We start from the raw sequence: 21,173 nt of genomic DNA, 5'->3' as shown, positions 1-21,173 counted from the left end.
CACGTATATACAGTACTTGGGCAATAATTCTGAGCTCCTGCAGTAGTGGTAAAGATTTAAGCGAGTTGATGTCTTTGCGACTTTGTGTAAATGTGTTTACAATTTTTTAGCTGAATCGTATATTTACAAGCATGTACACATGAGTTATACGCGTTTATATACAAAATTAAATCGATTTATTTTCCATGCATCTTCTGTTATTTTGGTTACTTTAAGTTACGTTTTCCACTGCTAGATGAACATCTCGCCACGTGATGTTGGATGCCAGGTTTAGTTTGACCATACTTCACCATGCTGGTCACTGTTGGATGATAATAATGTCCACTTGCAATGCACCACCGCGCAGTATTCACTCGCCTTCGAATCGAGTCCTGCACCGCCGTTTCACATGCAAATTTGATTCTCAATCCCTGGGCCAACTTGCTCCTGATTAGCATGCGATTTGCCACATTTCGATCTCGGAGGTGATTAAATGCGCCGGCTTCCAGGCTTGTTGAGCCGCTCGGAGCCCAATTAACGAAAATTGTTGCCAAAGCAAAAGCGTGAGCTCGAATGTTTGTCCGTGTTCTTTTCAAACCACCAGTCGAACGCCGGCCTCTGCCCACTCCGACCGTGCGGAAGCCCTGGCCGTCGGGGAGGCCCTCATGGTGCCTCACGGCAAACGTGGGGCCCGGGTGGGCGCGTCGACGGTTGATCGCGTACAGGCGGTGCAACTCCCACAAATGAAACATCACACCTTGCTGATCTCGTGTCCAGGAGCATAAACGATCATCACGCAAACTCCGGTCATCCTCGCAGCAGCAGCTCTTGGCCATCGAACAAAGACGATCACCGCTTCCTTCCGATATTAGAAGCCACGAGCTATGAACGACTCGGAGGTTCGAGCAACCACAGCCGAGTGGGAAGGCAGCAGCAGCCCAGGCGGTGAGCCAGCTCCAAAATCCCCCAAGCACTGAAGTTCTCGATTTAGTACATTGAAAAACACGACGGTAAGTGAAACAACGTAAATCGAAACCAATTTTGCCATTCACTTGAGGGGCCGTCCATGAATGACGTCATGCAATTTTTGACCTCTCGTCACTCGGCGTCACAAAAAGTCAGACCCCACCTCAAATATGACGTCACAAAGCTCTGCCCCCCCCCAAAACCATATTTCCATTTTGAAAATAAAACATGCTTCAACTATTGTCATTGTAGTGCGTGGCGCTGCACTGATGTAGGAGTGTTATAACAATTAGTGTTATAACAATTCTATACTTAAAGTTGCGCATTTTGATGTGACGTCACATTTCTCAAACCCCCCCCTCCCCCTCGTCACACATCGTCACAAATGTCTGACCCCCCCCCCCCCCCCCCCGAGGTGCATGACCGCGTTACCGTTGTCATTCTGTGGTGAAGGGATGAGGAAAAGGAAGAGGGAAAAGCATCCAGTGTCGCCGCACGCAGGCAACGTGTTTATCACACAGTGGTCAAAATATAAAAATACATATATATGTAGTGGGTTCCACGGAGACTGGACAAAATATAAAAATACATATATATGTAGTGGGTTTCACGGAGACTGGAGACGTCTTTAGAGGCAACACGGTTTATTTGTAACTATGAACAGAACTCCCCTTTACTCCCACTATCTAGGGAGGTACAGCCTCCGGGCTAGCGTGCCCTCGCACTGATCAAACCTGGCTCTCAGCCCTCTGGCTATCTGTGCCCTAGGGGAGGCTAACTGACCCGACCCAGCCAAGGTGCGGGTCCTGACCACTGGTCCGCGCTCGGCCCCGACCCTTATAAGGATGTCGGGTCCCAGGGTCCTAGCTAGGCTGTTCTTCTGTTCTTCGTCTTCGGAGCACTGCCCCGAGCTGTCCCAGAGGTGCCCCTTTAATACACCTCTCGGGGGCTCTCTGCCCCCGGTACCGCCCCCTCTCTAGAACCTTCCAGGGGGCTCTGGAAGAACCCCCCAACCCCTCACCTGGGGCCTGGCTCTCTCTGTCCTTCCCCAGCTCAGGGTGGCACCCCCTATGGGCTTGTGCCCGCAACTGCAGGTAAGTATACTGACGGTATAGGATGTGCATTTATTACGCTACATCTATGCGAGAGAGGTTGTGGACAAGAGTCTGCTCTGCGGGAAGCAAGCATTGCCATACGAATGAGATGAGCTCGCGTTCGATGCGGGCAGTCTTGAGGACGATTGTCGACAGGCACGCGTGGAGGCACGCCGTGGTCACAGCGCAGCGCCGACTCGTGTAGGTGGTGATGGCCCAGTTGTAGAGAGGAATGCCGGAGCTTCCAGCAGATGTAGCCGAATGTAGGATAGAGCATCTTGAGGAGCGTTGCCCTCGACCCCCTCCGGGAGGCCGTATGGTTTACTTGGCACTCCCGTCCCTTAGAGTCCAGTCTGATGTAAGCCTCCTCAGGTTCCAGCAGCCTGGCTTCGTAGGTCTTCATTGCACCGCTCTGCTCGTCTAGCATAGTCTGAAGGGTCATATGTGGCTGCCTCCTGAATCTTCACCCTCCTGCAAACCTCACTCGACATCTCGTTGAGGACCCGAAGAAGGGCAGTATTCTCTTTGTTTTTTTACAAAAGGGCTTGTAAGAGCTCTCGTTCCTCCCACCGGGATCTCTGGTGTCAACTTGAACGGGGGGGGGGGGGGGGTGGGAGACAAAGCCATGGCTTTTTTCCCAGGGGATCTGTCTTCCATGGAGCACAAAGATACAGGCGGAAGGTCCCCTTGGCCTTGCCATGAGGTCAGGCTCGAGTTGCTTACTGAGGACCCTACACCTAAGGAGGCTGTGGATCGCCCTAGGAAGCTCCAAAGTAGAAAACCAGCTTTCCAAGGCCCCCTATAAAGTGCCTGAGGCCAGGTAGAAAAATAAGAAAACTATCAAACAGGAAAGCGAGTTATTATGTTGGGTCGAAAAAGGTAATGTTCTAATGTAGGGGTTGGAGCGGTCATTGCTGCTTACTCAGCCATGACGTCACTGCAACTCGTTTGATTAACACTTAAAAAAATCACGACGTGTACTGAACATATTATTCCGAATCCGTTTTACCACCACTACCACCATGACACAGTGGCAAGGCTGGCACATCGCAGTGCAGCTGCTAGGCTGAATAATATGAATAAATATAATCAAATCTAGAAATATCCTTTATGTACCCAGGAGAGCCACATTGAGTCTCGAGACTCATTATTAGCTCCGTGCTGCATTAAGATGTTTGGACAATTTCAAGCATCAGGGTTCGGCACGTAGGAGGAAACCGGAGAAACGCGCAAATGTTGTGAAGCTGGCTTGGTGGTAGAAGTCAGTCCAGAACATTTGGCCCCACACCTATCACTGTAACGAATCAGTGTTCTACGGGGAAATTCTAAGCAAGGACTGATTGTATTAAAATCTACTTTGATCTACGAATCGTAATGTATCAATAATGTTAACGTGTAACATGCCCCACGGTTTTTCTTAATCTGGAAGGAGAGAACAACGGATGATCTGTGTGCTGATGATGTTGGTGATGATCTCGTAATGGCTGTTCACTTCGAGGAGTGGGAGAGTCTGATGGTGAACCTGGATCGTGCCAATAAGAGGTAGGGCCTTACCATTCGCCCTACCAAATAAATCAAAGCAGTACCTGCCTTGATATTTTGTATGTCTTCAAGGACTCCACCCCCTCAACTCCGCATGATAGGTAGTTGTGGAAAGAGTGAAGGTATTCCCATATCTGGGCAGTTGTTTATGACCAGCTCCAATTTCAGAGCGGAGGTCTTACTCTGAATTAGTTCAGTGGCATATCCTTTTTTTCAGCTGCATAGCGCTGTATAAAAGTTACATGGCTTATCACTTCATACAAAGCTCTGGTTCTTTTCTGCCAAACTTGTCCTCTCCCTCCCAGCTATAACCTCCCGAAAGCAACATGTGACCTTTGTTTTGGCGTGACAAACACCAGTGAAAGCAAAACACCGAAAGTGTAATGACTACACGTAATGCAAGAATCTCAGTTGTATTTCTCAACGAGTATTGAATATGAAGTCCCAGGAGTGGTGAAGGTGCATCAGCCTGCAGACCCACAGGTGGCAGCGGTGGATTGGCCTGCAGACGTTGGGGTGGTGGTGGATTGGCCTGCAGACGCAGGGGTGTCGGTGGTGGATCGGCCTGCAGATGTAGGGGTAGCGGCGGTGGATCTTCCAGCAGTAGCCGACCAGTGAAGTTCTCGAATAAATTTACGCAATTTGCCGAACCTGGTGGCTTTGGCACAGGCGGTGGTGGTGGTGGATCTCCCAGCAAAAGCTGGGGAGGCAGTGGTGCATCTGCCAGCATGAGCTGGGTTGGGATGACAGCGTTGGATCTCCCGGCAGCAGCCGGGGTGGTGGTGGCAGTGTTGGAGATGCCAGCAGCAGCCGGGGTGGCAGCGCTGAATCTGCCAACATCAAGCGCCATGGCGGTGGGGGTGAATAATATGCCAGAAGCAGTCGGGGTGGGGATGTCGATGCATCTCCCAACAGCATCCCTGGTGGTGGGTCCAAAGATGGCTGAAGACCAATCTGGGATCGACAGATTCTGCCGCAACTCTGGCACATGTGTCCAGAAATAGTGGTGGGTGGAACTGCATTAGTAAGTCGGGCTGCAGGCTGTTGTTTCCGCCATTCCCACTTTTTCTGTTTCTGCTGTTAAGTTTTAAAATGTTTGGCTTCTTGAAATAGACTCTGTCTCCATCTGAGGTGATCCTGGGAAAGATACTCCCTTGAGTTAGTGTCGATGGAGCACTTCTTCATGTTGGACTTGAGGACATCCTTGAAGCACTTTCTCTGACGAACTACATTCTCCCACTTTTGGTTAATCAAGTTTGACAGTTTTTCATTGAGGCATTGGCGGAAGAGGTCTTGCTTAATGGAGTCCTATAAAGCTTCAATGTGAATCTTCTGTAGACATCTCTTCCGATGAAGCCGTCACTTGGGCGCCAGTTATATGAGCATGGTTGAGCAGATGATTCGATGATCAGTCCAGCCACCAGCAGCTACTAGAACAGCCTGGATGATGCAGACATCTTTGGGATCCTGGGCATGGACAATGACGTCATCGATCAAGTGGCGGTGCTTAGATCACGGATGATGCTATGATGTTTTGTATTTGTTTTTCTGGCGTAACAGGGTGTTGATGATGATGACTCCATTTTCCGTGCATTTAGTCAAGGGAAGGATGCCGTTGGAATTGACTTTACCCACTCCTTCTTTCCCGATGGTTCCATTACAGAGGTTTATGTTTCTTCCAACTCTGGCATGCATATCACCGAGCAGAATAAGTTTGTCTCCCACAGGAACAGTAGAAAGGACCTGATCAAGTTTGACGTAACATTCATAATCGGAGTGAAGAATCAGGGCATATACGCTGATGACAGTAGAATATTGGCTCCCCACCAGTTTGAGACATAGAGTCATGAGGCGCTCACTCATCAAGTTAATTCTTGATGGAGATACCAACTCTGTGCAGCCACCGCTGTTCTTCCTGTCTGCCTTTCCAGAAGAGGGTACAGCCAGCTCCTTGTTCCTTGAGCTGCCCCTCCTCTTCTCGTCGAGTATCATTGAGGGCAGCTACGTCAGTGTTATGTCGTCTGAGTTTCCGGGCCACGATTAAGGTGCAGCATTCTGGGCGTTCACTTTTAGTGTTGTCCATAAGGGTCCTGACATTCCAGTTCCCAAAGGTATTTATCTGACTTTTAGTTTTGTTTCCACCACAGTAATGGGGATCCTTCTGAACGTGGTTATCCAGTCGGGAAGGAGTGAGACAGACTATGTTTAAGGCCACTTTCCTAGCTCCTTCCCCACGTGGGGTGAGCAGAGTGGATCATTTGAAAGGACTTCTTAGTCGCAGGTACAGCTGCAGAAACACACTCTTGTTTCTGCTGAGTGTTAGACGACCTTCTTGTAGCTGCCACTAGAAGCTTCCAGACTTCACAATCATGCTCCCGTCATCACTAGCTGGTTACCAAAAACATTGTATTTAATGGGCCATAAGATGTTGTCCCTTTAATGAAACACGCCTGTGCATGATTTATTTTATTGTGGAGCTCATAATTGTTTTTTTACCCTGTTATCTGGCAACAAAACTGACACCTTTTTTTACAAGGAGTCATGTTTGCATTGACCACAATATTCCTACAATGCAAGGCTCCCACGAAGGTGATGTTTTACAGACGGGTAGAGTGTGCCATGGTTTCACATTAAGGGCAATGCTGCTCTGTGGTTTTAACCAATTGGATGATTGGAAAGTATTATTTAAAGTCTGGTAAATTTGGATTGTGGCACTGACACAAATGGCCGGCTCGTTTTTGAATAACAACCACCATTAGTTTTACAAGCCTAACTGATGAAACCCAAATGGAAGCGGGTATAATTATATTGCTTAAAACAAATGCTGCTGGGGAATGTTGGTGGGAAAAGCCATTAGGCTGATGTATTTAAACATCGTATTCTGATTTATGTGGAGACACAAAAAGCGCGTTATGCTTCTACAGTATTTTCTTGTGCAAAGCACAACGATCCCAAGACATTATTTAAAATAAAGTATGGCCATCGTGTGTCAGCATCACAGGCGATAATTGGCATGTAAAAAAAAAACTTCACTGGGAATTACTCATTTGGGATTGCTCGCAGCAAACAGCACTTGACCTGCTTGCAGGTTAGGTGCTGAATAACCGTGTGTCACACAGAGAACAGTTGCCACTGAGGGTGCCCTTTTCAAATGCTTGAGATGAGATGTGATTATCGCGTGTAAATGTGCACACTAAAATAAAAAAAAATCATAATTATAAGCGAACTATTATCGTTTCAGGTGGCAGGGTGTTGCAGCGGTGATCTTTGACCCTCGCAACAAGAAGGGCCTTGGTTAATTATCCGACTGGCACTTTGCGGAGTTTTCTACGTTCTCCCCTTTGTTCTGTATGGGTTATCCAGTTTGCTCACATAGCTAGAAAACACACTATCACAATGTAACTGGGTATTGGCCAAGCATCCCAATGCTAAAGTTACCTGCAAATTACTTCACTGGGATGACACTCGGCAGCAGAGCCGGATGATGGCATTGCTGGGGCCCTATGCTATTGTAAAGTTTAAGAGGCCCCTTCTATGAATGCCTGTATATTTTTGTCAGCAGAATGAAAATAACTGCTTTGGAGAGTCTTTATTTCTCACCGATCTTTATTTTTTAAACAATTATGTTAAAACTCGAAACCTCGTGTCCATTTCTTGTTTCGTATTTAGAGACCCCCCCCCCTCTCTTAATGCGAGGCCCTAAGCTGTAAGTGTAGCCGGTGTGAGCTCGCCTGTGATGAATAACACGTATAATTGTGCACTCTTATTTTCTATGGGTGGCCAGGAGAATGTATTATTATTATTTAAGTGAATGCAATGGTGATCAGGGGATTGGACCCAGAGCCCCACGTACACAGTAGAATACAAGGGAACGCCCACAGTACAGATTTGAGCTGACCTCCGGATTGAGAAATTGAACTGTGTTGTGACGTGGAGGGTGTTTCTGAACGCGATTGTGACCTACCCGTCCCGACGGGAGGAGAGAGGACAGGGTGGACCGGCTGCATGAGCTTACTCTCCGGCACTGCACCGCACAACATCGCCTCCCTACTGCAAAAAAACTCGGCAGGACCCTCCTGAAAATAAAAGTCTTCGGAATCAGTGAGGCCTGTCCATTGGAGGACAGGCGTAGTCTTGGTCGTCACAAGCGAACATTTGTTTCTCCACATTAATTTGATCCCCGGGTTACCATCAGGGCTGGGTGCTGCAAGCTTAGCTTCTGAGATCTGATGAGACTGGCCGTTTTTTAAAAGGTAATTTCGGCATCTGGAGCCCAAGCATGCAACAACTTTATGCAACTTCTTGGTTCTTTCGGTAAAGTCACGTAGAATGGAAATAAAATAATAAAAATAAAACATTAAAAAAATTCTCACGACGTTTCGGCCACAACACAAGTAGCCTTCTTCAGGTGAAGGAACAGAACTGTCGGGACGACAGCGCTTCAATAACTGCTTCTAAGATTCGCAGCGTCTTTTAGGCTAGGTGTGAGAGGTAAAGCGCCTTGACAAAGGAGTTTACATATCAAACAGGAGAATTTAGCATTGAAATAGCTGTGTTAAAGTGTTGGATCAGCAGGGTGTTAAAGTCAGAAATTAGCATGTAACTGGGAGATTAGCATGATGTTAATGTGAGGGATTAGCATGCGACTGGTCACGGAAATAGCTATGTTAAAGTCAAAGTTTCCATCTCAACAGAGGCATTTAGTATACGGACGCTAAAGGACTGCAACTACCCAACTATTATATAATTAACCGATGTGAAAAAAACTAAGTATAAACTACATCAATATAATAAATGTACTCAATATGTTCTTCAATATGTTGAGCTATAAACATAAAGTAACTGTGTATACACTACACTATATAATGAATACCATATAGTAAACGAATTAATAAAACTAAAATATAAACTACATCAATGTTATTAATAAACTCTATATACTCTCCAATCAGCTGAGCTACTAACAATAAGTCATTATACATTACAATGCCATATGGCGAAAAAATGGGTGGCGGTTTTTTCCTTCTTTCCAACGTTAGCACCACGGAGAGCGACGAGCCTCGTTCAGACGGACGAGTCCATCCATGCTCGGAACGGAGGAGGGGGGAGAAACAGCCACGATGTGCTGCTCTGTCCTGTATTGCGTTACAACCATGCCATAAACTAGACTACTATACATTGTAACGTTATACCTTCCAATCTAAACTACATTGTATAATATCGTATACACAGCCCAATGTAAGCTCGAACATTATGCAGTATATTTATATGTCTTCAACTAAACTTTTTCCTACATTACACGACTATACACCGTAATATACACTACCATAGACAAACCCACCCTTGAATTACACAATGCGTTACTTTAGACTACCCTATACTTTAGACTGTAACATGTTAGACTTGTAATATTACACTATGTATTATTCTACCAACCCTACTGTATACCACACTGCTGTATATTCACAATACAATTACGATACAATATATTGCCTTATGAATTATGTTAAACATTACAATGTTATACTATTTATTATTATATAACATGCTATAAACCATACCATTGACCGTCGTGTGAAGAGGCAGTGCCAGCGAATGGACTGCAGTCTGAATGTCACCATAAAATACAATCAATTAAGAACTGAAATTGTTTATAACGTCTTTCCAATGAAATTTTGATTTAAAGCTTTCGTGACTGCAGTAATTCATATTCTTAGTTCTTTCGGTAAAGTCACGTTGAAGGGAAACAACAAAATAATAAAATATATATAAAACAATAAAAATTCTCACGACGTTTCGACCATAACACAAACCAATTCCTCGACCACATCAATTCCATACACCCAGCCATCAGATTCACCATGGAGGTCGAAAAAGATGGCAAGCTACCCTTTTTGGATGTCCTAATTAAAAGGAGACCTGATGGTTCAATGAGCCACTCTGTCGACAGGAAAGCTATGCATACGAATGCTTACTTAAAACCGGATTCCCACCACCATCCATGCCAGAAGAACTCCCTCATCAAGACTCTATACCATAGAGCCCAATGCATTTCCGACCGGGAACACATTGCCAGTGAACTTAAGCACGTACACCAAGCTCTCAAGGCTAATGGTTACTCCGACTACACAATCCGCAAAGCCATCACTCCAGCCATGAAGAAGGATCCTCTTGAGGAGCCATTCAAAACCATCACCTTACCCTACATTGCGGGGGTCACAAAAAAGATCTCCAAAATCCTGAATAAACACAAGATCCAGGTCCGATTCAACACAGTACATAAAATCCGTGATCTGGTTCCGTCTGTAAAAGATGTGGTTCCAGACATACAGTACCCGGGCGTCTACAAACTAAGTTGCCTCTGTGGTAGTAGTTACATTGGAGAAACCAAACGACATATCTGGGACCGCATCCGTGAACATAAAGCAGACTTGAAACACGGTAGGACGAGCACCTCAGCCATGGCAGATCACTGTTATAATTCAGTGGGCTCACATGACATTGACTTCTCCAAGACGGACGTTCTCTGCAAGCCATCCGGCTACCATGAGAGATTCGTTCATGAGGCCATCCACATATACAAACACAGAAACAATTTCAACTGAGAAGATGGATTCTGGCTTAGTAACCATTGGAAAGACGTTATAAACCATTTTGGTACTTAATTGATTGTATTTTACGGTGACTTTCAGATCGCAGTCCATTCGCTGCCACTGCCTCTTAATACCTTTCACACGACGGTCAATGGTATGGTTTATAGCAGGGGTGTCCAAACTTTTTTTCCCGAGGGCCACATACAGAAAAATATACGAAGGATTGGGCCACTCACTAGACGTGAGGTATACTGCCTCACTTCTCATGCACTAATATTGTCAAAATCAATCAAATGCAGGTAAATTACGTTTGATTATTGAACATGTTTGAAGAAAAAAAGCCTCCATCATAGCTCTTCATTAGTAGATTTTATTTTTTACAAAAAGGTTGGCAGGTAATTCTCTCAGTGACAGCCTCAGATTGGTTCTTAGGGTGCTGATCCCCCTTCATTGTCCATATGAAGGGAGAGACAAGACAAATAGGGGATGTGGATATTTCAAGCTTATTACACAAATAAATTATTGGGCTTGTTAACACATCAACTAACCTTTGTTAAAAAAATTGTCATCAACTTTAATTGACTGAATTTATGAAGTAATTGGGCTTAATAACAAATGAAAACGGTGTGTATATTTTTAACTCACCTGTAATGGGAATAATGTTACGCTCAGTGGGAGCAGTGATGCTGCACTTTGGTCTGAAGGATAGCTGGCAGGTCAGGAGTAAGTTTGGTGGTTGAGATGCGAAGGACGTCACGGAGATGGCTGTCGGTCGTTCTGGTTCTCAGCCTGCTTTTGTTCAGCGTTAACAGAGAGAATGTCTGCTCACATATGTATGTTGAGCCGAAAAGACTCATCATTCGTTTTGCATGGCGTCTCGTCAGAGGAAACTTGGCCTTTTCCAAACTCCGGTAGAAGTCAGGTAGGGAGAGAAGCTGATGCTGATTCTTCAGAGAATCATCACACTGAATTTCGATCAGTTCTAATTGCAGACTCTCCTCCACTTCTTTTGCATCCATTGAAAACGGAGCCGCAAACAGTGTGATTTCCTTCTCAATGACAGAAAAATCTTGGAAGCGCTGACTGAATTCTGTCATGAGAGATGTGATCACAGACACATATTCTCCCATTTTTGCAGAGAGCTTGGCATTTGGAAATGCGCATTGATTTCGGTCAGCGTGGGGAAGTGCGCTACATTGAAGTTGCGCAGTTGTGACTCGAAGAGACGGAGTTTCGCACGGAATGCTTTCATGTGCACATACAGCTGTGGTACCAGCTGCTCTTTGCCTTGTAGTCTCTTGTTCGGGGTGTTGAGATGATCAGTGAGATCAACTAAAAAAGCCAGGCCTGCCAACCATAAAGGGTCACTGATCTCATGGAGAGGTCTGCCCTTTTCTTTAAAAAACTTGTCGATATTTGATCTCAGGGAATAAAACCGCTGCAGCACGGAGCCGCGACTGAGCCAGCGCACTTGAGAATGGTAGAGTAGGTCCCCGTATTCAGCATCGACATCAGAGAGGAACGCTTGCAATTCTCTGTGGTAAAGCCCTCGGGCCATAATTTTTTTTGACATTTTTCACAACTGTGTTCATCACATCGCCAAGCTGGATTATCTTGGCACAGAGGGCTTCTTGGTAGATGATACAGTGCATTTTAACAGTCTCACCTCCACTCTCCTGCACCTTGGCACTCACCATAGAAGCCATTCCTTTGCGCTCGCCTGTCATTGCTGGAGCCCCATCCGTTGTAATTCCACACAGCTTATCCCATGTAAGTCCAGCCTGGTTAATTGAATCTGACACAGCTTCAAAACATGTCCTTCCCAGTTGTTGTCCCCTTTAGACTCCGAAGATCAAGCAGTTCCTCCGTAATGCAAACATTCTCATCAACTCCCCGCAAAAAAAATTAACAGCCGTGCATTGTCCGTGGCATCTGTGCTCTCATCACATGCAATCGAGTAAAAATCGAAAGCACAAGCTTTATCTGACACTTGCTGTTTTAAGTTAGCCGACAAGTCTTCAATTCGCCGCACAACCTTATTTCTGGACATACTAACATCGTTAAAATCCTGCATTTTCTCCAGGCACGTTCCCACGACTTTAGTGAGGCACTGTTTGATGAAGTCACCGTCTGAGAAAGGTTTCCCGTGTAGGGCAATGAGTTGAGCTACTTCATTGCTGGCTATTGTTGCATTTTCTTGAGCTTTGTTAGCACGGAAAAAAAACCCTGCTGCTGCGTTAGCAGGCTAGCTTGCCATTTGCTTTACCTTCTCTCTCCGCTCGGCGCCAGTGTAGGACGTGAAGGTCTGATGTTTCGTTTCATAATGCCGTCGTACATTGTACTCTTTCATCACGGCAACACTCTCATTACAAATCAAACAAACACACTTCCCCTTTGTTTCTATGAAAAAAAATTCATTTTTCCACCGAGTCTGAAATTTTCTGCACTCGCTTGCAATCTTGCGTCTCTTCGGTTCCGGCATTTCTGGTGACCCTGAGCAAATGTTTTTCTTCGATTGCTTGCTTTGTGGAGACGCTGCCTTGTTCAAGACAATAGCGCCATCTAGTGTTTAAATTAAGAAATACAGTGGGCCATAGTCCATTATATTTTTAAACTTTGATACGGGCCAATTAAAAATGGATGGCGGGCCGCAGTTGGCCCGCGGGCCGTAGTTTGGACACCCCTAGTTTATAGCATGTTATATAATAATAAATAGTATAACATTGTAATGTTTAACATAATTCATAAGGCAATATATAGTATTGTAATTTTATAGTGAATATACAGCTGTGTGGTATACAGTAGGGTTGGTAGAATAATACATAGTGTAATATTACAAGTCTAATATTTTACAGTCTAAAGTATAGGGTAGTCTAAAGTAACGCATTGTATAATTCAAGGGTGGGTTTGTCTATGGTAGTGTATATTACGGTGTATAGTTGTGTAATGTAGGAAAAAGTTGATTTGGAGACATATCAATATAATGCATAATGTTAGAGCTTACATTGGGCTGTGTATACGATATTATACAATGTAGTTTAGATTGGAAGGTATAACATTACAATGTATAGTAGTCTAGTTTATGGCATGGTTGTAACGCAACACAGGACAGAGCAGCACATCGTGGCTGTTTCTCCCCCCTCCTCCGTTCCGAGCATGGATGGACTCGTCCGTCTGAACGAGGCTCGTCGCTCTCCGTGGTGCTAACGTTGGAAAGAAGGAAAAAACCGCCACCCATTTTTTCGCCATATGGCATTGTAATGTATAACGACTTATTGTTAGTAGCTCAGCTGATGGAGAGTATATAGAGTTTATTGATAACATTTATGTAGTTTGTATTTTAGTTTTTTTATTAGTTTACTATATTGTATTCATTAGATAGTGTAGTGTATACCCAGTTACTTTATGTTTATAGCTCAATTTATTGAAGAATATATTGAGTACATTTATTATATTGATGAAGTTTCTACTTAGTTTTTTTCACATCGGTTTATTGTATGATAGTTGGGTAGTTGCAGTCCTTTAGCGTCCATATACTAAATGCCTCTGTTGAGATGGAAACTTTGACTTTAACATAGCTATTTCCGTGACCAGTCACATGCTAATCCCTCACATTAACATCATGCTAATCTCCCAGTTACATGCTAATTTCTGACTTTAACACCCTGCTGATCCAACACTTTAACGCAGCTATTTAAATGCTAAATTATCCTGTTTGATATGTAAACTCCTTTGTCAAGGCGCTTTACCTCTCCCACCTAGTTAAAACGACACTGCGAATCTTAGCAGCAGTCATTGAAGTGCTGTCGTCCCGACAGTTCTGTTCCTTCACCTGAAGAAGGCTACTTGTGTTGTGGCCGAAACGTCGTGAAAATTTTATTTTTTACTACGTTTTATTTTTTTTATTTTTTTTCCATTCTACGTTACTTTACCGAAAGAACCAAGAAGATGAATCCCTGCAGTCACGAAAGCTTTAAATCTGAACTTTACGCAATTAAAAATCATAGTGTAAGATAAGACTACAATCGTTGTCTGCTGTGAGGATCTTCTGTACTCGGGGCCCCGAATGTTTGTGGCAAATGAAAGTTTGTCTCAGCAAAATATAAGATTTCTCACAGTATTATACCGTATGACCACACGTCGCTCTGCACCTTTTAGAGCCCATGGAACATGCTTTCTGAAGACATCCACTTTACAGGCAGAGGCACCTAATGGACATGACCGCATGGCCACAAGTACAACAACAATACGTTCAGTAAATTCAGTTCAGGCCGATGCATCGCGATTCGTCATACGTTTTTTGTGTCAGGCCACATTCATCTGGCCAAATTAGCGTCATCTAGCCCTCCACTACCCTGAAGGGTTAAATGTGTAGTGACATCACGGGATGTCACTGTGTAGTGCCGGCCCTAGAGAGGCACGGCGTGCGGTGTATTGACATCGCGGATACCACTCTGGTGTGGGTGTAGTACCGGCCCTAGAGGGGCTTGGTCAGCGCTGATTGATCCCGCTGGATGGCATCACGCTTGGCGTGCAGTGCCAGCCCGACAGGATAGGGTGTGGGAGTGCCGGCCGTAGGAAAGGGGTTACTAAAGGCCATGGCACTCTGGTTGACCCGAGAGGACAAGTGACCGGTTAAGTCTACAAAGGGGCCCCAAGTGGGGGCTAGGGGTGGTCACGTGGTCGGGGTCCAGATCCTGCTGCTCGATGATTCTAGAAGGTGGTCGTGGCCAAGGGCGGAGCCAGTCACGCCACAGAGAATATAAGCCGGGTCCCCCAGAGGGACCGGCGTTGTTGTTCATCCTGAAGAACCTTTGTCTACGTCTACGTTCTACCGAGTCTCCAACACATGGACTGGGACCCGAGCTGTGGTCCCGTTCTGTCGTAGCTAGTCATGTTGTAATTAGTGTAGTTAGCCTGGTGGTCACCACCACAGGTTGTTATTCTGGGCCAGTTACCCCGTGTACCACATGGGGGGGGGAGGAGGAAGGGGATTTGTGAAATTGCCCCATATTTTGAACTGTCGGCAGAGCAGGGAGATTGAATCCAATTGCCGACCTCTGGATTGCAAGTCCAGGGTGGGAGAGCCATTGCACCACCGTGTGTGGCAGCACCCCCCACTCTTTTTTTCTTAGGGGCTGTGCAAAATAAAATAAAAACATTGAGTACAATTAAAGTGATGGGCCTTCCATTCCGATGATGGTGATGACATTGGCGATACTGATAATGATGCTGATGATGCTAAGTAAGGTGAAGGACTCACTTTGCCCTTCACCACGTAGTTGGGGTCAGTCTGGACGTTCCGTGCCAGCCCAAAGTCGCAAATCTTGGCGATGTGTCCATGCGTTACCAGCAAATTCCTCGCAGCCAGGTCGCGGTGGATGCACTAAAAAAAAGAAAAAAATTCCCTGTGTGGCCTTCAACAAACTTGGGGCAACTTCTGTGAAGGTCGGCCACGGTACACGACGGGGTGGGTGCCCAGCACCACGCCCGGCCGCCTTTGTCTCCCCAGTGTAGATGTTTACACACCGCACCAGGTACTCATTTGAGACTGAGTCCATATGGGGAGGCCCAAGACCGGTTCAGATAATTGTCACTGGTGTTGGCCGTGAGCGGGAATCGAACTCTGGCCGTTGGGTTCGTAGTGCAGTGAACTAACCACTGAGCGACCACTCGCCACCCAGACAGACATATTAAGGGCAACAAAGACGTGCACCACAGACACAGTCACATACAAAGACAGTTAAACACGCACAGTCACAGAGATACAGTTAAACATACTCTTTGGTTCTTTCGGAAAAGTAACATAGGTATAAAATAAAACAAATCACGACGTTTCGGGCGCAACACAAGTGTCCCTCATCAGGTGGGAAAGCATGATCTGCTGCTGAGGCAGACTGTTTTAAAAGGTTTGAAATAGGTGTAGCCCAAGGGTCATAAAGAAGTGGGCGGGGCTAGTGATGTTAATGTGAGAAATTAGCATGTAAATGTAAGATCGGAGAGCAGCCTCCTCGACGAGGGCTTTAAATCAAGACAGTTAAACACGCGCAGTCACACATGGTCAAATTGAAACACAGAGGTGAATTTCCGGAGGTTGTTAAAGATGGTCATGGCCCTGTAGGGATAGAGAAAGACAGGCACGGAGATACATACCGAGAGACACAGAGACAGGTTAAAATCATCATGTATTTTCATCATTATGTTCCACCACTCTTTTAACCGAGGAGAGAGGCTCACTGCTGATTCACTTCTCTCGCGACTCACGTTCTTGTGAGCGAGGAAGGCCATACCGCTCGCGACCTGCTCCGAGAAGCTCCGGAGGTTGTCCACCCCGGATGGAATAGAGTCGCTCACGATCGCTTCTCTCTCCGACGACAACGCGTCTCAGCCTGCGGCGCACAAGGAAGCCCGGACGATTCAGAAATGCCCTAACTATAGAGTATCTATAGTAGATCATCGATTATTCGGCGGCTACGGGGGGGAAGGGGACGCCAAATTTTTTTAACAACGCCGGATATTCACTACATAATAATTTTAAAAAGCTAATTTTTTTGCACATTCTTGCATAGCATTTTTTTAAATGTTGTGAATGTTTTGTTGTCTTTTAAATTAGTTTACTATATGAAATTGGTGTGAATAAACATACACATACACAGAAATAAATATCCTACTTTAAAATGTAACCTATTTACTGTACCGTACTTACCAATCCAATCTCGAAGACTCTGAATGCAGTGATGTATATACGTGCAGTATTGTCATTTTTAAAAGTTGTATTTAGTGTATAATGTACCGTCTGTAATATTTAACACTGAAATTAAGTCGGTGGCCGCTCTGGTTAATACCGCGGTCTACTTCGCAGTAGACACAGTTAGAGCGAACACGTACATGATTAGAAAAAGAGAGTCGGCCAAGTGTTGTGTGGTGTAATTACCCAAATTTGAGAAATTTACTTGCAAATTATTCCATTGGGGAAGCTGCCTAATAACATCACAAACCCACTTGGCAGGGTAAAGCCCGCTTGCAAGGCTCTGGCTGCACAGGGGCAGCTGCCCCCAGTCCATGGAAACTGGTACTGATGTAGTTTACGAATCGCCATGGGTGGCATGGTGGCACATTGGTATGTAACCCTTGCGCCTTGCAGCAAGAAAGCTGGGTTTGATTCTCGACTCGGGCGCGTTTCGGCGTGGAGTTGTCATCTTCTCTCCCCCTGTTCGTCAGAGTGTGTAAGTGCAATGAAGTGTTTGAGTGAGTGTGTGAGCGAGTGAGTTAGCGTGAATGTGTGAGTGTGTGAAGATTGTATGTTCTCCCCCTCTTCTGGGTCTCCTCCGTGTTCTCGAGTTTCCTCCCATAGTAAAAAAAAAATACCCAATACAACGAGTCTGGCATTGGGCAAAACATCCCAATACTGAAAAATCACCTGCAAATTACTCAATTGGGACTACACAGTGACGGCAAAAACTTCGCAGGACCCTCATGAAGAAGTCTTGAGTTTTTGCACAGTAAACAAATGTAATAATAAATCTTGACTTAAAGCTTTTGTAACTGCAGGAAGACATTCTTTGGGTCTTTCGGTAACGTCACGTAAATAGGTTCAAATGAAATAACCAAAAATAACAAAAAACTACGACGTTTCGATCACAACACAAGCTTTTGTCATCAGGAAGAAAAAAAGAGAGGGGGACAGCTGCTGAGGCAGACAGTCTGCCTTATCTCAACCGGTGTTGTGCCTATCCTAGGTAAACTCTGTCTTAAATGAGTACCTGGTGCAGTGTGTAGACATGAGCACTGGGGAGACAGAGGTGGCTGCATGCGCGTGGTGCTGGCCACCCACCTCCTCGTGGGCCATGCCGCCTAACAGCAGCACAGTCTGTTAAGGCTTATTTGGGTGATCTTCATCTTTGTTGTACGCTTGTGCCATCTTGTGTGTCCGCTGTCACAGATTCCAGGCTACAACCCTCCGGAGTCCACCCCATGGGGCTCCCCTTCTCCCCGGCCCCAAAAACCCAGACAGTACTCGTGCATCATACATGCGGTGTCAGCAAGAGGTAAGAGGTGCATGAGTGGGCACACACTCTGGGTTTTACATCTGCAGAGTTAGTTAAGTGTACATTGTGCTCGCAAGCAGAGGTGAACAATAAAAAAATCAGTGGCGGTTATGAGAAACGCTACCCTGAAGTAACGGGCGGTTTGCACTCTGAACTTGCAATCCAGAAGTTACTGGTTCGTTTTCCCATCGCAGCGTTTGAAACAGTATCGCAATTTTCTTAAATTTACAATTTTTACCTTTCCAACCAGTACAAACAGCCAGGTGAGGTGTATAAGCGTCACTATGTATGAATAGTTTAGGACATCTTATGCCCACTTAACCAGCCAAAACACTGACCCCCTTGTGACGAAGGTGATTTCACAAAAATATTGGTTACTGACTCGATGGTGTTTATTGACTAACCACAAAACACTGTGATCCATTCTGGTATATCTCAAGATGTTCCGTGATCCACCAGAAAGCTATGAACAACAGTTACCCGGATGGATTTAACCGAGTAATACAACACGACAGACATGCCAAGTGCTAGTGCGATCTATTGGTAGAAAAGTTATGTTTTTAATCCATTAATTCTTAGTCAGGGATTCTTATTTGCCATCGACTATGAGGATTATTACTTTATATTAGAGGTGTTTGTTCTTATTTGTCCTGAGATCCACAACCACCATTTTTTGCGATCATCCACCTCTGAATCGCGATCAACATATCAGCCACCACTTATCTAAAGTTCAAAACCTGCAATTCTGCCAGACTTGGCCTGCAGGAATGGGCCTTTAGGGCGGCCACTCAGAGGGAAACACTCTGTGGGGAATACAAGCAACAGCTTCGTAGGCTGTGTCTCCACTCTCACAGTCACAAAGCGTAATTGTACATGGTGATACCTGCACGGGTCACGTGATGGATAGCCAATTGAATGTTTACATCGCGAGAGGATTTCCTGCAAGGCATGTTAGGTTTACTTATTCTTGTGAGGAGCCGTTTACGTTATGAAGGGGTAGGGATCAGCTGCATAGAGCAAAGTGAATATGAAATTCCCCGAGCTGTTGCTGTTTAAACCGTGGTGGGTTTAAAGGAGACACGAGGTGTTTTACGCAGCAGACCCCCATCGGCCTCTGTGTGAACACACAAGGAGTGTTTTTGTTAAGAAAAATGTCGGGTTGTCAGAAAATTGAAAGATTTGTTTTCAAATGCGCAGTTCAATTTCGTTAGAGCTACTATTTTCCTTTAGACGTGCAAAGATAATTTATGACAAAAACATTGACACGTTTGCAAATTGTTTTGTAAATGGTCGTAACTTTGCTCACGTATATACTTGGGCAATAATTCTCAACAGTGGTAAAAAATTAAGCGAGTTGACGTCTTCGACACTTTGTAAATGTCTTTCAACTTTTTTAGCTGAATCGTATATATACAAGCATAAACACGTAATTAGTTCTACGCATTTATATACAAAATTAAACCGATTTATTTTCCATGCATGCTCTGTTGTCTTGGTTACTGTAAGTCGTTACGTGTACCACTGCTGGATGAACGTCTCGCCACGTTGTGTTGTTGAACGTCAGGTTTAGCTTGACCATACTTCACCATGCTGGTCATTGTTGGATGATAATAATATCCACTTGTAACGCGCCACCGCATGGTATTCGCTCGCTCTCGAATAGAGAGTTATGTACCGCCGTTTCACATGCAAAATCGATTCTCAATCCCTGGGCCAACTTGCTCCTGATTAACATTCGATTTGCCACGTTTAGATCTCGGAGGTGATTGAATCCGCCGGCTTCCAGGCTTGTTGAGCCACTCAGAGGAGCAATTAAAGCAAATTGTTTCCAAAGCAAAGCGCGAGCTCGAATGTTTGTCCGTGTTCTCTTCAAACCACCAGTTGAAGGCTGGACTCTGCCCACTTCGACCGTGCGGAGGCCCTGGCCATCGGGGAGGCCCCCTGGCCCCCGTGGTGCCTCACCACAAACGTGGGGCCCGGTGGGCCGCGTTGACTGCCGTGATCGCGTACAGGCGGTGAAACTGCCACACATGAACCATAATACCGTGCTGATCTCGTGTCAAGGAGAATAAACCAGCAGACCTTCGTTAACAATGGGAATGATCGGTAAGGGAACACATTGGGCTCTACAGAGGCACTCCACTATTATACACCACTACTCTACAGTACACATTGGGCTCTATGGAGGCCTGTCGTTAAGGAATTACTCGTTAACATGGGGTGGTCATTAAGAGGGGTTCTATTGTATATACGTTTAAATATTTAATAAGTTAATAGAGAGTACTCAACTGAGATGGCGGATGAGTTTGCTAAACTCACAATACAAAGGCCACTGTCCCAGCCTCTGTGGTTGGACCATCTCTAGCTCCACCCACCTACCTTGATGCACCTATCTCAGGCCTATATAAGACCTTGTCTCAGCAACTTTCTCTCTCACCTGACCTGAAGACGATTGCTTGTGTTGCGATCGAAACGTCGTGATATTTGTATTATTTTTTATCTACGTGGCTTTACCAAAGGACCCATAGAATAGAATCATAAACAGGTTACGTCCTCTACATGGACCCCCCCCCCCTCATTATTAATCATGAGCAGGTGACGTCCTCCAAATGGACACCCCCCTCCATTGATAATAATTAGCGGGTGACATCACTCCACATGGGAGGGGCGAGGTGCCTCCTCTCCCCTCCTAAGCGTCAACTTATAAACTCACTACAAAGGCAGAACCCTCACGTAACGCGATCTCCATAACGCTATTGAGACATCTAAGTAAAAAGGACGTCATGATGAACAAGGGATTATAACCTTTAAATGAAATAGGTCTGTCACCGCGGCCTTACAAATTGCACACAAATGGATGCAATGAATATCACTTCGCGGTCTGCTTTGCGCTTGCAAGTTTCAGATTTACTGCAATACACCCATGCTTGGACGGGCAAAAGGCTAGTAAA

At 45.3% G+C, this 21,173-nt stretch overlaps 1 pseudogene; it reads left to right on the top strand.

The window, feature by feature from the left end:
- Window positions 1-20,241, top strand: part of LOC142906028 (exosome complex exonuclease RRP44-like) — a 31,519-nt pseudogene extending 11,278 nt beyond the window's left edge.
- The last annotated feature ends 932 nt before the right edge of the window (window positions 20,242-21,173 follow it).

The sequence above is a fragment of the Petromyzon marinus genome, chromosome 61, assembly GCF_048934315.1.
Source record: "Petromyzon marinus isolate PM22_M1 ecotype Great Lakes invasive population chromosome 61, UKy_Petmar_22M1.pri1.0, whole genome shotgun sequence".
NCBI classification, from domain to species: domain Eukaryota; kingdom Metazoa; phylum Chordata; class Hyperoartia; order Petromyzontiformes; family Petromyzontidae; genus Petromyzon; species Petromyzon marinus.
This window is presented reverse-complemented; position numbering and strand designations above follow the sequence as displayed.